We start from the raw sequence: 13,839 nt of genomic DNA, 5'->3' as shown, positions 1-13,839 counted from the left end.
ATACACAAAAATACTAATGTAACGCAATGTTTAATTATTTAATATTTAAACTTGTACAATGAAAGCAAATGTTTTATTTCCAACCGTCGTTATGTTCCATCCCCTGTCGTGATGTGGCTTGGTGACGGCAATTCCCTGGGCTGTGTCTACGTTAGTGCGGTATCTTGGTTCGTTGGATTGGGAGAATAATTTGGCATGTACACGGACCGTCATTTTTGGTAAGATGATACGTCTGATGTACGGAATATCGTTTTTTGTTTTAAAACCGGGATAAATGGGGGATTTCTTCTGACTTCTGATTGTTTCTCGGTTATTAGTTTTGTCAACACTTACCAAGAGCGAACTAGTAAGTCATTAGAGGACATGTCTTAGAGTAAGTGATTGTTTTGTTAGTGTTATGGCCACTTTAGAAGGCTGCAGATTTAGAAATTCTCGATAAGGCTATATTACTTCTCAAAGTAAAGTAAGTAAACGTGGAGCCATTGCTCCTTTAAAGCCATGGAATTCCGAGCGCGACGGACGGCGATGGACATCATAATCAGAGATAATGATTATAATAAGATTTTCATAATAATAGCTATAAATATCCTAATATATAAATATCCTCAACTTGAATATCTATATACTGAGCTGGTTTCGACAACACCGCCATCGGCGACAAACCCAGATTACTTTCTACTTACTTCTACTGCGGAAATGACTGTTCTTTACAAATAAAACAACTAAATTATATTCATATACAGTGGGATGCATACAATAAACTCAGAAGTATTTTGATACGATCAAAAGTATTTTTGATTCGACCAATGAGATGTTTAATTGTGTTTATAATATTTTAGTGAATATTAGGAGAAGCCCATAAGGTGTATACGACATATATATTATATGTCCAAATAACCAAGTTTAAATACAGTTACAAAAAATAATACATATTTTTCTATTTACATACCCCTATGCCTCTACGTCTTTTAAATAAATAGCCGAAACAAAGCCTATATATAAATATAGTGTTCAGAAAGAAGCATACAAAGTTAAATCTATGTATATCCTCTCATTACGAACACCACGATAGCAAGTATCAAATACTATTAATCGCCTTACAGTTTAAAGAGCTTAATAGTAAGGATTCTCAGAGTGTCAATGGCCGAGCCCGGGCGTGATGCGGGATGTCACGTGGCACACATTACGATCGTACACAAAAACTTATTTGCGCAGTACTGTATATTTTTGGCATTTTACGTGACATTGACAAAATAATCTGGCACAACTAAAATACCACATACAGAGAATTGAACAGAATTGAATATTTTTTGTCGACTTTCTACTACCATCAGACATTAGAAATATACTACAAAACATGTGTGTGAACATGAATTGCGAATTATTTATTATATTAAGTCAGATAGTTTATTGTAGAAAGTAAAAGAAGGAAATTTATATCATAATTTAATATTAGAATTCAAACTTAATTGCTCAAGACAATAAATTCAAAAGGAACACATTTAAATCTAATTTTATCAAGTGTTTACATTGTTGCAGAGGTCAAACGATTCGCCGTTTGACCTCTTATCGAAATATTGTAATTTCGGTTTGTATGTCACGCGGAATTATTGATAACATTCGTACAGTCCTCAATAGGAAACACGAATAGATCGTCTCGAGTTTTCGTTAACAGTTCCACACCTATACAATACCACATACAATGACAATTCATTATAACTCGCTTTTATTGGCTTGATTAGTATGTATGTAACGGAATATTTTAATTCGATTTTCATTCGCTTACAGGCGTCCGAATAATTTAGAATTTTTCACACGTATTGCACAAGTATGAATTGATGACAATACAATAATAAGCTACCCGTCTCGGCTTCGCATATTCTCGATAAACTAGCAGTTTATGTCTTTTATGTAATAAATAAAGAAATATATATATAAAAAACAAATATTTAAAAAATGTATGGATCGGTAAAAGCGCCACCGTGTCTATTAGCTTTGTACTTCCATATTTTGCAAACTATGCAAGTAAACTATATATATAACAAATAAACTAAAAATATGCATTTTTTTACACGATGCTTTATTAGACAAATCATATTAGTCTTACTTGTTCATACAAAATCGATGCTGTAAATTGATAAACATAATAATTTGTTACAAGTTCTGTACACATAAACTCGGCTATGTCTCAGAGACCTTTGTCAAGCTGAATGTTCAATTAAGCTTAATCACAGTCATTCTAGGTGAGTGATACTAATCCATTAATACTAATACTTTTGTTCTAAATAGCAAGGCGGAGTTGCGAATGGGCTATCAGCTGTTAATAGTCTCAATTGCCCCTAGACATTAGTGCTGTACGAAATATTATCCATTCCTTACATCGTCAATGCGTTCCTAACCTTGAGAACTAAGATGCAGGTGTCCCTTGTGTCACAGTGACTCACCCTTCAAACCTGAGCACACCAATACCAAGTATTGCTTGGTGGTAGAATAGTAGCGACTGATGAGTGGGTGGTACCTACCCAGACCGCCAGGCAAATGGGCCATTTGATGATAAAAGCATTATAAATATTTGTTCTATAATATGCCTAATTCTCAAGTTTTCTAAATTATTACTTTGACATATATCATTTTGGTAACATTTCAACGGTCATTAAACAAACATGTATAATGGAACCAAAATGGTAATTTCATTTTTCATATTGAACATAATATACTTATTATAATAAATTATACCTCCTATAATCCTTACTGATATATTATAAATGCCGTTCGTCTTAACTACTCAACAGATGAACATGAAATTTGCGTGTCTACCACACGTTTTTAGTTACAGAGAGAAACATAGGGTTGCAGGCACACAAACTGCTGCCGACGCAAGCGGGCGAAGCCATAAGCGAATACTAGTTCCTAATAAATACAATGGAAATATATAGTATGTATAATTATTTACCTAATATTATTTAATATGCATAATGAAACCACACGATTTTTCCAAGCGTTTTATATCACACTACACCATGACAAATATGTGCGCGATATTAAAGATTGTTTTTACCACGCGGTTTTTTAATCGCGTGTGAGTATGCATGAAATATTTCGCTTATAAAATTAACATGTTGGATTGAATATCAAGTTTAAACATGCATAACATTTAATGATAGTTATGTCTAAATACAAAAAGAACAACTGAACATCAATGTTATTACAAAAATACAGATACAATAAGAGCGATCTAAGTTGATAAGTCAGTAATTAATCGCGTGTGGCCGCTCGAGTTTTATATAAAAGCGGGAAGATAAGCGAACGCGTTCATTGAACGATTATAATTACAACATTATAATTTAACGTGTATTTTAGTAAAACATATCTATAGAAAACAACGAGAACATTTCAAGTATTTTTTGTTATATAGAATAGGTTAAAAGGCCACTTGATGGTAAGTGATCACAAAACATAGACATTGGCATAATAAGAAATATTAACCATCCCTTATATCGCCAATGATCCACCAGCCTAGGAAAGTAAATTGTCATGTGGTGTAGTTACACTGGCTCACTCACCCTTTAAAACGAAACACAATAATACTAAGTACTGCTGTTTTGCGGTAGAATATCTGATGCGTGCGTGGTACCTATCCAGGCGATCTTTCACAAAGTCTTATAAAGTACGTTTATAGCATATAAAAACTAAGAGTTAGTTTGTTTGAACGACCATTTATTAAGAAAGGTTATAAACTATAAAATAACACGCTTCGGCTTACGAGTAGTATCGTTCAACAACACGGATGAAACCGCGCGGAACAGCTAGTCATAATATAATGAAACAGCAATTCAATACATACGATCTTTCTAAAAAAGACAAATCTCAATTAAATTCAACTGTGTCATACTGTTAATATTACTTGCAAATTAATTTAACAAAAACAATACAATAGAAGTATGCTTTACTGTACAACAAAGAACAAATATTATTAATGAAATACCTTATTGTATTATATAAATAATGTATATTACGTGTTATATACATTTAAATAACAATAATATGAAAACCGAGCTAATCGTTTGCTCACGCGCGTATCAGCTGACACGTATCCCGAGTGAGTTCATCCGAACTCATCGGAGCACGTGATCTGCAGTGTGATTCAATAAAACTTCGCATTTAACTCGCGAAGTGTTAAAAGTCGACTTATAGCCTTTTTCTATGACAGGATTAAAGACTAATTAAACAACTTTGACCACGAATCGAATATCGTTGGTTGAACTCCAAAATATTCTATAGCATTCATCGGAGCTTTGGAAATATAATTAAAGTGTTTAAATAAATAAAGTTATATTAATCAAGAATTGTTTCCTGTACATAGCATGGTAGTTATGTACAAAATAGTCTCGTATCTCTCATTCTGCAATTGAAATAGGTTATGATACGCTATTTTGATGCGTGCAACCTTTAATTGTTATAATGATAACGGTCAAATTCGCATATCACTTCCTGACAATTAACGATCATCTTCTGTGAAGTCTGAGTTTATTCTTACATAATATAAATTGTATAAATAAGCTAAATATTTTAATATATGTGTGCAAAAGTCTCCGAGACATAGATACATAGAAATCAAAGTTGTGTGTGTGCAATCCTTGACGCCTTATCTACGACTGGTCACATACTTTTATAGTATTAAGCATTGAAATATATTTTTATTTCAAAAGTTATTATCACTTCCGCTGAATGATTTTTATCTTAATCTCATATATAAATTCATTGGTGCAAAAATATTATAAAAAATATTATTATAAGTACTGTTTTTTTCTGTCGGTAGAATCTACATTTCGAACAGGTGGCGAGTTTAAATTAAATTTATTTTGGTAAGATGACAATTAAAAATAACTTAAAAAGCCTACGTGAATAAAGTACATTTTAATTTGATTGGATTTTAATGATTCCAGAATACTAATTTATTTTAACTGAAAAAAACTTATTTAGATCAAAACGATTTCTTTTAGTTTAGTCTTGCCTCACTTGCACCGACTTCAAAAATAATTTAAATTACTAAAACAAATAAATTACATGCAGAGATACATAAATATTTTATTCAATGAAGGAAACCTACAGTCTTATATATAAGTATCTAAATAATAATTAATTATTTAAAATTTTTCATGAACTAGTTTTTGCCACGGCTTCATCCACTTATTACGGTATAGGAAGACAGCAGATGTTAGGTATAATAACCATGGTCTATTCACCATGTAGACCAAATTTAATCAAAATTAGTTTAGTGATTTAGATGTGAAAGTGAAACAGACAGACAAGAGTTACTATCGCATTTATAATATTATTATAGAAGTATGGATTATATTCTTGTACTCAGTTCGTATAATCACAATCAATTTTATAGCAAATTGTTGCTTGCATTGAATCTTTAAATACACTTAGTGGAACTATAAATACTACTTCATAACAAACAGTTGAGTCATTACCATAAACTGTCTACCACCAGCCATTTAAAACAAAAGCGTGACATTTATCTGTACCACTGTATGATGCCAACGCCCCCAACTTGTCGCGTGATAACTGATAACAGGACTTGTGGTAATCGAGGTCGGATTTATAGGTCCTAAATAAGTGTGAAAATTTTCTTCACAAAATGTATAGCCACGCTTATTTTTTTAAATTAATTTCTGGTAATTGTAATAATAATAATTCAAAAAATGATTACTATGTAAATTTGAACACCTTTTCTATGTGATAGAATCAATGTCATATTCTTATCTAAAAAAAATGTCTTCCAGATATTCTTGTGTAGGCTAGGAAGCAAACGCCATAACAGCTGCCCACCTTTAAATCCGGTCCTGAGTACCATCCCGTTACGATCAGACGGTGTTTTTAAATTGTTTGTCTAAACTAACAAGTTAAAAACACCGTCCCTAAGGACAGATGTTTACGTGACTCATTGACTGCAAATAAATTTAAATCTAACTATTACTAACCATCGATTCAGAATGAAGACTCGATCGAGTTGAATCGGCACAAAAGTTACCCTGTATAAAGTATGCCTTTTTTAATGTTTTATTTCAATCAGATCAAATGCAAAAAGTATATAAACTTATATATAAGGCAAAAATATTCCATAAAATACCGAGTTCAAAGTCATATTAAATTTCTTTGTTTACAGTTTTATTCATATAACATACGTAATCCGTAACAGCCTGTGAATGTCCCACTGCTGGGCTAAAGGCCTCCTCTCCTCTTTTTGAGGAGAAGGTTTGGAGCTTATTCCACCACGCTGCTCCAATGCGGGTTGGTAGAATTCACATGTGGAAGAATTTCAGTGAAATTAGACACATGCAGGTGTTTTCCTTCACCGTAAAGCACGAGATGAATTATAATCACAAATTAAGCACATGAAAATTCAGTGGTGCTTGCCCGGGTTTGAACCCACGATCATCGGTTAAGATTCACGCGTTCTTACCACAGGGCCATCTCGGCTTTATAACATACGTATTTATATAATATTGAGCGTAATATATCATATATCAGATTGATTGTCCGTCCGTCCGAGCACAGTCTTTCATACGGCTTGCAGGTCTTGGAACGATCAAAACAGCCAGATAATTATTATTGAAAATTTATCGCTTAGATTTACGACCAATATATATTATAGGTACATATATTACAAAGTAGAAAAAATAATAAGAATTAAAGCCGATTGTGTTCAAATCAATTTATTCAATGCAGAAGCATTAACACTTACTTATTGTTAATCAATATAAAAATATAAGACAACAGAGCACTACAACATCGCTTGCTGTTCGAGTTGTAAAAAAATATATTTCAATTTGTCAATGAGTTTAATATCTAGTTATCTAAGCCAACAAAATGGTTTAAAAAGTCGTCGTATGTCGCAAATGGGTGCAATTACGTATAATTGAAACGGTAACTAGTTATTTATTTCTAAACAGATTTTTCCATAATTATAAACATAATTCAGATTGCAGAAACCTTGACGCTAAAGCGAATTAAACCTAACTTTTTACTCAATTTACATTTTGAGACAAGTTGTTCAACAAGTTTTGGTAAAACCGGTATCATTCGATAAACCATATACGCTACACTGCATGAACACGAAATACACAGGCTATACAAACACAGGTAAAAAAATCGACACGCGTAACTGTAGTGCAAACATAATTACAAATTATAATTACAAACTAAATGCACCAAAATAATATGTGAATAAAAGTTTTGTTTATCTTTACTTCTCTGATTTAGTTAGGCTAAGTATACCATCACGGTATAACCCACGTGAACGTATAAGCAGTATCGTTTAACGCAAGTGAAACCGGTAGTATATGATAAAATTATAGAATTTTTGTAGTATCCGTCTGAGTCAGTGTAACTGCATACAAGGGATATAACATCTTAGTTTTCAAGGTAGGTGGCGCGTTAAATGGTTAATATTTCGTACATTGCCAATGTCTATGGGCAATGATGACCACTTACAAACAGGTATTTGCTCGACTCGACATTATACAATAAAAAAATTAGTCGGTACCACTCACTCACCTATTTCTCTTGCACCAACATAACTACAATACTATAAATCGATTTATATTGAAGATTTCTGTTTGAAAGGTGAGCTAGTGTAATTACAGGCACAAAGAACATAACATCTCAATCTCCTGGTTGTACGTGTCAGTGTCTAAGACGTTTTACGAAGAAGATGATTTACGATAAAATTCCCATTTACTCGTACCCTTTGTTAAAACAATTAAATATAAAACAAATACGGAAATTCTATTCAACACTATGGAATTGTACTATTTTCTACTTTCAATTGACCAAATGATTATAATGAAATAAATGCAATACACAGCGCCTAGCCTATTTTCTAGTTCCCTGTGACTCTGAGTGACATTTCCATTACAACGTAAGCGAGTGGCTGCAACTGCTATTATTATGAGAAAAACGTGTTATAAATGCTATATATGTACAATTGTTTACCAAATAATTCATAGTTAAAAAAATGTAGTATCAACATTTATTTATCATAATGATCCTCATTATTAGGCTAAATTTTTATTCTTACTGCCTCTTGAATTTACGGCTATATTATATGGCATCAGGATCCGCGGTCCTGGGATCAAAAGTTCAGGTATGTCAAGTGGATCAAGTTTTCAGGAGTAAAAAAAATATCCGTACAGGAATAGATACTCTTGTTATACGTTTAGACAGCGCCGCCCCTGGGCCTTAATCAGGCGAGATTATCTCGCCTGATTAAGGCCTCTTCAACGCCCTTTGGTAAACGCTTTTACTTCATATATATAGGTATATAAATAATAATTACTACATTTATAAAAATCAAACAACACTTATGTACACATGGCGTCTAGAGCGATCGTTCCTCTAGCAATACCACAGGGGTACCCGACGCCGCGCTTAGAAAATTTCCAATATAAGTAATTTTATCATCTCAATCCATGAACTTATATTTTATACTAATCATACTACATGGAGAGAAACGAGTTACGGGAACAACTTTTGACAGGCAGTCTTTACATCACCGCCAGATATTCAACCGCCAAGCATATAATAACAACACAATTCAAATAATTATTACTCTTGCATTTCACACGTTTATAAACTTTTGATCTTCATTTTATAATTTCAATATTTGAATTTAGCCTAAATTCATTGACGTGGACGAACCTGAATTTAAAGTTCACGATTTGTATAAAAAAATAAAGTAAAAGGTCGTTAATTTCTGCTGGCCCAAGGCCTCCTGTCCTCTTGAGGAGAAGGCTTGGATCTTATACGCTGCTCCATTGCAAGACATCCGACAAGTTGGAGAATCATCCAACATATTCAGATTCATTCACAATTGAAGACAAAAAAAAATAGATATATTTGCTTTAAAAATCCACGAGAACAGCTCAGTTTTGTATTGAATACACATTCAATTCAAGCCATAATACTTCGCATCCAATCAATCACCTCGACCAGATATAACAAGGGATGACATATCTCTAGTCTACATTTTTATATTCAAAACATATTATATGTTAACCAAATAATTAGTTAGACTGACACGCTTTAAAATAATAAAAAATACTTGTGCAAAAATTTGGTTTGTCAATTCTCAATGATATCACGTAGATTGGCGTGGACCAATTCTGATCATGTCCGCAATTGTGCACTTACAAGTGTTCAGGCAAATTATGTATGGAACAAATGCTCGATAGTGAAATTGAGGAAGTGTGTCATCAAATGACGAGCGGAGGACGCAATCGTCCTGATTGACTGCTAATAGAAGCAATCATGCATCTTTTAACACCTACACTCTGGGTCTAGTGTAGTCTTAATCTAGTGGCTACTTTTAAGGCTGGTCAAGGTCCAGTCAAGGTTCAAATCCCAAATCTTCCTATTAAAGGCTTTTTGTAATGGGTAGGTGGACTGGCAAATTAGCCACCTGATGGTGACAGATCACTACCGATAGACATTAGCGATGTAAGAAATATTAATCATCCCGTACATCGCTAAACTTGAGAATTAAGATGTTACGTCTCTTGTTTTAAGATGTTGTGCCTGTAGTTACACTGGCTCACTCATCCTTCAAACCAGAGCACAATAATACTAATCATAAGTATTGTTGTTTGGTAGGCGGCATCTGATGAGTGGGTGGTACCTACCCAGACCGCCAAGTAATAACTTTTAGTTGTGACCTACGAATGTGTTTGCATTCGCCTTATATACAATTAAACATAATTATTTATAAATTAAAAAAAAAAATCCGATAAGTAGCATCATCATTTATATTATGCATTTTTAAATATATTAACAACAAAAAATGACGTGGACGATAAGGTCGATGAACCAACTATATATATTGTGTACTCGAAACAAGAACAGCGTCTTTGTTGTTTAGAAACAGAGATAAACGTACACATATATGTAATTACTAACATAATTTTACGCACTTGTATAAGTAGGACATTAACAAAGACTTTTAACTAGAGATTAATAATATAAAAATTATATATAATGAATGTAAAATATACATACATACAAGGAGATAGCCTTGTGGGTAGACCACGTGAATCTTAACCAACGACTGCGCGTTCAAACCCGGGCAAGTACCACTGAATTTTCATGTACTTCATTTGTGTATATGTATAATTGATATCGTATTCGGCGGTATAGGAAAACATCAAGAAACTTTTATGTACCAAGATAAGAGGCAAAGTGGTGGAATAAACTTCGAAACCTTTCCAAAAGGGTAGAGGGCATTGAAGAACAATGCGTCATTTGCAGGTACATATGCTAGATTTTTCTACTTATTCAAACAATATTTCAAGGGGACTTATCTACAATGATGTACATACTAGATAATCTTATATCATTAAACGAGCGGTATTTTAATATTATGTTTGGTTCGTCGAGTCGGCGGGGTCTTATGATGACAAATTGATATGTCAGCTTTAGACAACATTTTGATATAAGTGTATTTAAAATTATAGCAAAATTATTTAAAAAAACTTGAACTACATTACGTTAAATCAATACAAAATCATTGCACTTATTTATTGACAGTCAAAGTAAAATCGAATACAAACCACAACAAACTACTAAAACAAGAAAAAAAAAACATTTCAATATAAATGATATGAAAAACAACGGAAAAAAAGAATCAAAACCCCTGCGTGGCTCGGTAAACCAGAGAGCTTATAACAACTTAACTCTAGAATTTAGTTCTGAAATTTACTAAATTCGACGAACGTCAAGGAAGTCAAATATATGGCTCGGTATGTACAGACTTGGGGTGAATCTTTGGAATACTTGGAATCTACTATTAGCGAGAGAAACAGAACATTAAAATGAACACATTACATATTTATTTGTGAACGCAGTCATAGAAGCGTGTAGTAGAAATATGTTTTAACCGTAATATAATATAATTTTGCTTATTATATAAGTCTTTCTTTTCGGCTAGCGTATGTTGCTAATTAATAGTGAAAGCATTCCACAAATACTACTTATAAAAACACTCGTAATTATACGTCTAAAAACGATTTGTTATGTTAAAAATGGTATATTTTCCAAGATTAATATATAGGATTATCTGGTGACCGTTGAGCCGTGATGGGCAAGTGGTTTGAAGACGAGAATGCTCACTGATGTACCGAATAAAACCCGGCAAGCTCTACTGAATTTTTATATGCTAAATGCGGAAAGAAAACATCGTAAGGAAACCTTCATGTGTCGGATGAAAATTTGGTAATGAGGGCGTGATAAACATCACGCTCAACATGGCGACATTGGGGATACAAAAAGTTGTTCAAACAAATACGTGACTAAAGTATTATCCGTAACGTTCCCACTTATCGATAAAATCAAATCTGATTAGCATGTATTCGATTATAAACGATAGCAACCGATACATTACATCCGAGTAACTGCAATCGATGTAGTTGCTTCTGCACTACACTACTTTTACAGTTACAGCATTATGATGTCATTAATTTATCATGCAAAATATCATAAATTCCTCCCGTATCAATATATTAAGATATAGCAGCTTCAATATTATACTTATATTTTCTCGGATGATTATTATAATACATAACTTATTCACTACATGTTATAAAACAAAGTGCCCCGCAGCGTCTGTCTGTCTGTCTGAACGGGATAAACAAAAAAACAATTGAACGGATTTTTATAAGGTGGTTTTCACCAATGGACTGAATGATTTCGAAACGCTATTTGCGACTACACATTTAATTACAATAATCTTTGTTAAAAATAAATTATTAGTATTATCAGAATATTTTTTGCCGGAACCGGTTTGTTGTGCTTGTGTGATACAGTTGGAAAACCCAGAAGGATTTCTCGCAGTACGAGATAAAAACGGACATAATTTAATTGAATAACACAATCGAGAGGAGTTTTCTTGCACCTAATAAAAATAACAAGCAAAAAATTCTATATATTATTAATAAATAAAATTGTGTATAGTATTTTTAATATGTACGAATTTTTACATAATTACTTATAACATTTTGTTGGTGTAACATTTGTAATAATATGTATATATATATAATAAATATGTTATCAAAGCTGTATGTATGCTGACATATACATGATACATAATTGAAAATTAAATAAAATCCGTTATATTTAAAATTGGTGTATTGGTTCTTATTAGTATAAGAATATAACTATGGTATATGGCTATTTGCAAGTTACCAGAACAACCTTCTCTTTTCTGTTTGTCAAACAGACTTGTTTGAATGGAGGCAAAAACAGATAAATATTTTCAATATTAATATATACAAAATAATGGTTTGTCCTTATTTCACGAAAAAGGTCTTTTAAAAAATTAAAAATATACGCACATATTCAACAAATGAAGCTATTTAACTAGAGTAAAACTGCGGACCACAGATAGTTTATGAAAAATATATAAGTCATTAAAAACCTTAATTGTATACTGTTTTTGTGTTGTTCGGTTTAAGCTATCTTTCATTCATGAAACCTTAACACTGTAGAACATTTGCACATGGTTGTACAGTATACTACATTGCGTAAACTAGTTATGTATGGATAGCAAAAACATAATATTTGACGGGCCAGTTGGCGTTGTTGGTAGATACTTGCCTTTCACTCCGAAGGTTTGTGGGTTCATTCCCACCCAGGAAAGACACTTGTGTGCATAAACATGTCTGTTTGGCCTGAGACTGGGTGTAATTATCTATATAAGTATGTAGTTGTCTGGTTTCCATAGCACAAGCTCTGCTTAGTTCGGGCTCAGATGGCCGAGTCTGAATAATGTCCCAGGACATTATTTACTGCCCACTGCTGGGCTAAAGGCCTCCTCTCCTCTTTTTGAGGAGAAGGTATTGGAGCTTATTACACCACGCTGCTCCTATACGGGTTATTGGAATACATATGTGGCAGATTTCAGTAAATTAGACACATGCAGGTTTCCTCACGATGTTTTCCTTCACCGTAAAGCACGAGATGAATTATAATCACAAATTAAGCACATGAAAATTCAGGGGTGCTTGCCCGGGTTTGAACCCACTATCATCGGTAATTAATAATGTATATAATGTTTATTTGATTAATATTCATATTTCAATAAATTGTATGTGATATGGCACAGTCTTTATTTATTTATTCAATTTATATATATATATATATATACACCACTACTTTCGCATATTATTAGCATGTACTACAGCAATGTGGAAATGTCTCAGTTTCTAGTTAGAACACAGTTAGAATATAATAATATCAAGCAAAATATATCGAATTTTAATATATTAAAAAATGACCATGATAATAATTTTTGTGTTGTAACTAAATATATCAAGTTTTAAATTGAAAAAAATTGTAACATGACAAGAAAAAATAAGAAAATTTAAAATTACATTGTGTAAACATTTAAAAACATAACATTATTATTGTGTAGTCCTTAAAAAATCTTACTTTTAGTTACTTGTCTTGACAAGCAATTCTAATCTTCATGTTAGTCCACACAGAGTTTATTTTGCAATATAAAGATAAAAAATAATTTGTCTTGTTGTAAATTTAATGAGCCTTTTGTTTCTTGCACAAGGTTTGTCCTTAGACCTTATATGCATCATGTTTGATCAGTTTTGAATTCTGTATATTTATTATTTTTATTTAAAGGTTTAAAGAATTTAATTGATAGTTAATCAAGAAACCAGTATTGAGAAACAAGACATGACATGTTGTTTTTCAAATGGTATTTAAATTAAAATAGATAATTCAATTATATTATTTCGTAAAGAACACCATAGTTATTGTAAATTAAAT

The 13,839-nt window shown here is 32.4% G+C and overlaps 1 protein-coding gene across 5 annotated transcripts in view; it reads right to left on the bottom strand.

The window, feature by feature from the left end:
* LOC126774046 (protein real-time) overlaps nt 1–13,839 on the bottom strand; it is a 61,033-nt gene that overhangs the window by 46,474 nt on the left and 720 nt on the right. The window lies entirely within an intron of this gene.

This window comes from Nymphalis io, chromosome 15, assembly GCF_905147045.1.
Source record: "Nymphalis io chromosome 15, ilAglIoxx1.1, whole genome shotgun sequence".
NCBI classification, from domain to species: Eukaryota; Metazoa; Arthropoda; class Insecta; order Lepidoptera; family Nymphalidae; genus Nymphalis; species Nymphalis io.
Note: the sequence above shows the minus strand (reverse complement) of the source record. Positions and strands in the feature narration are given on the sequence as shown.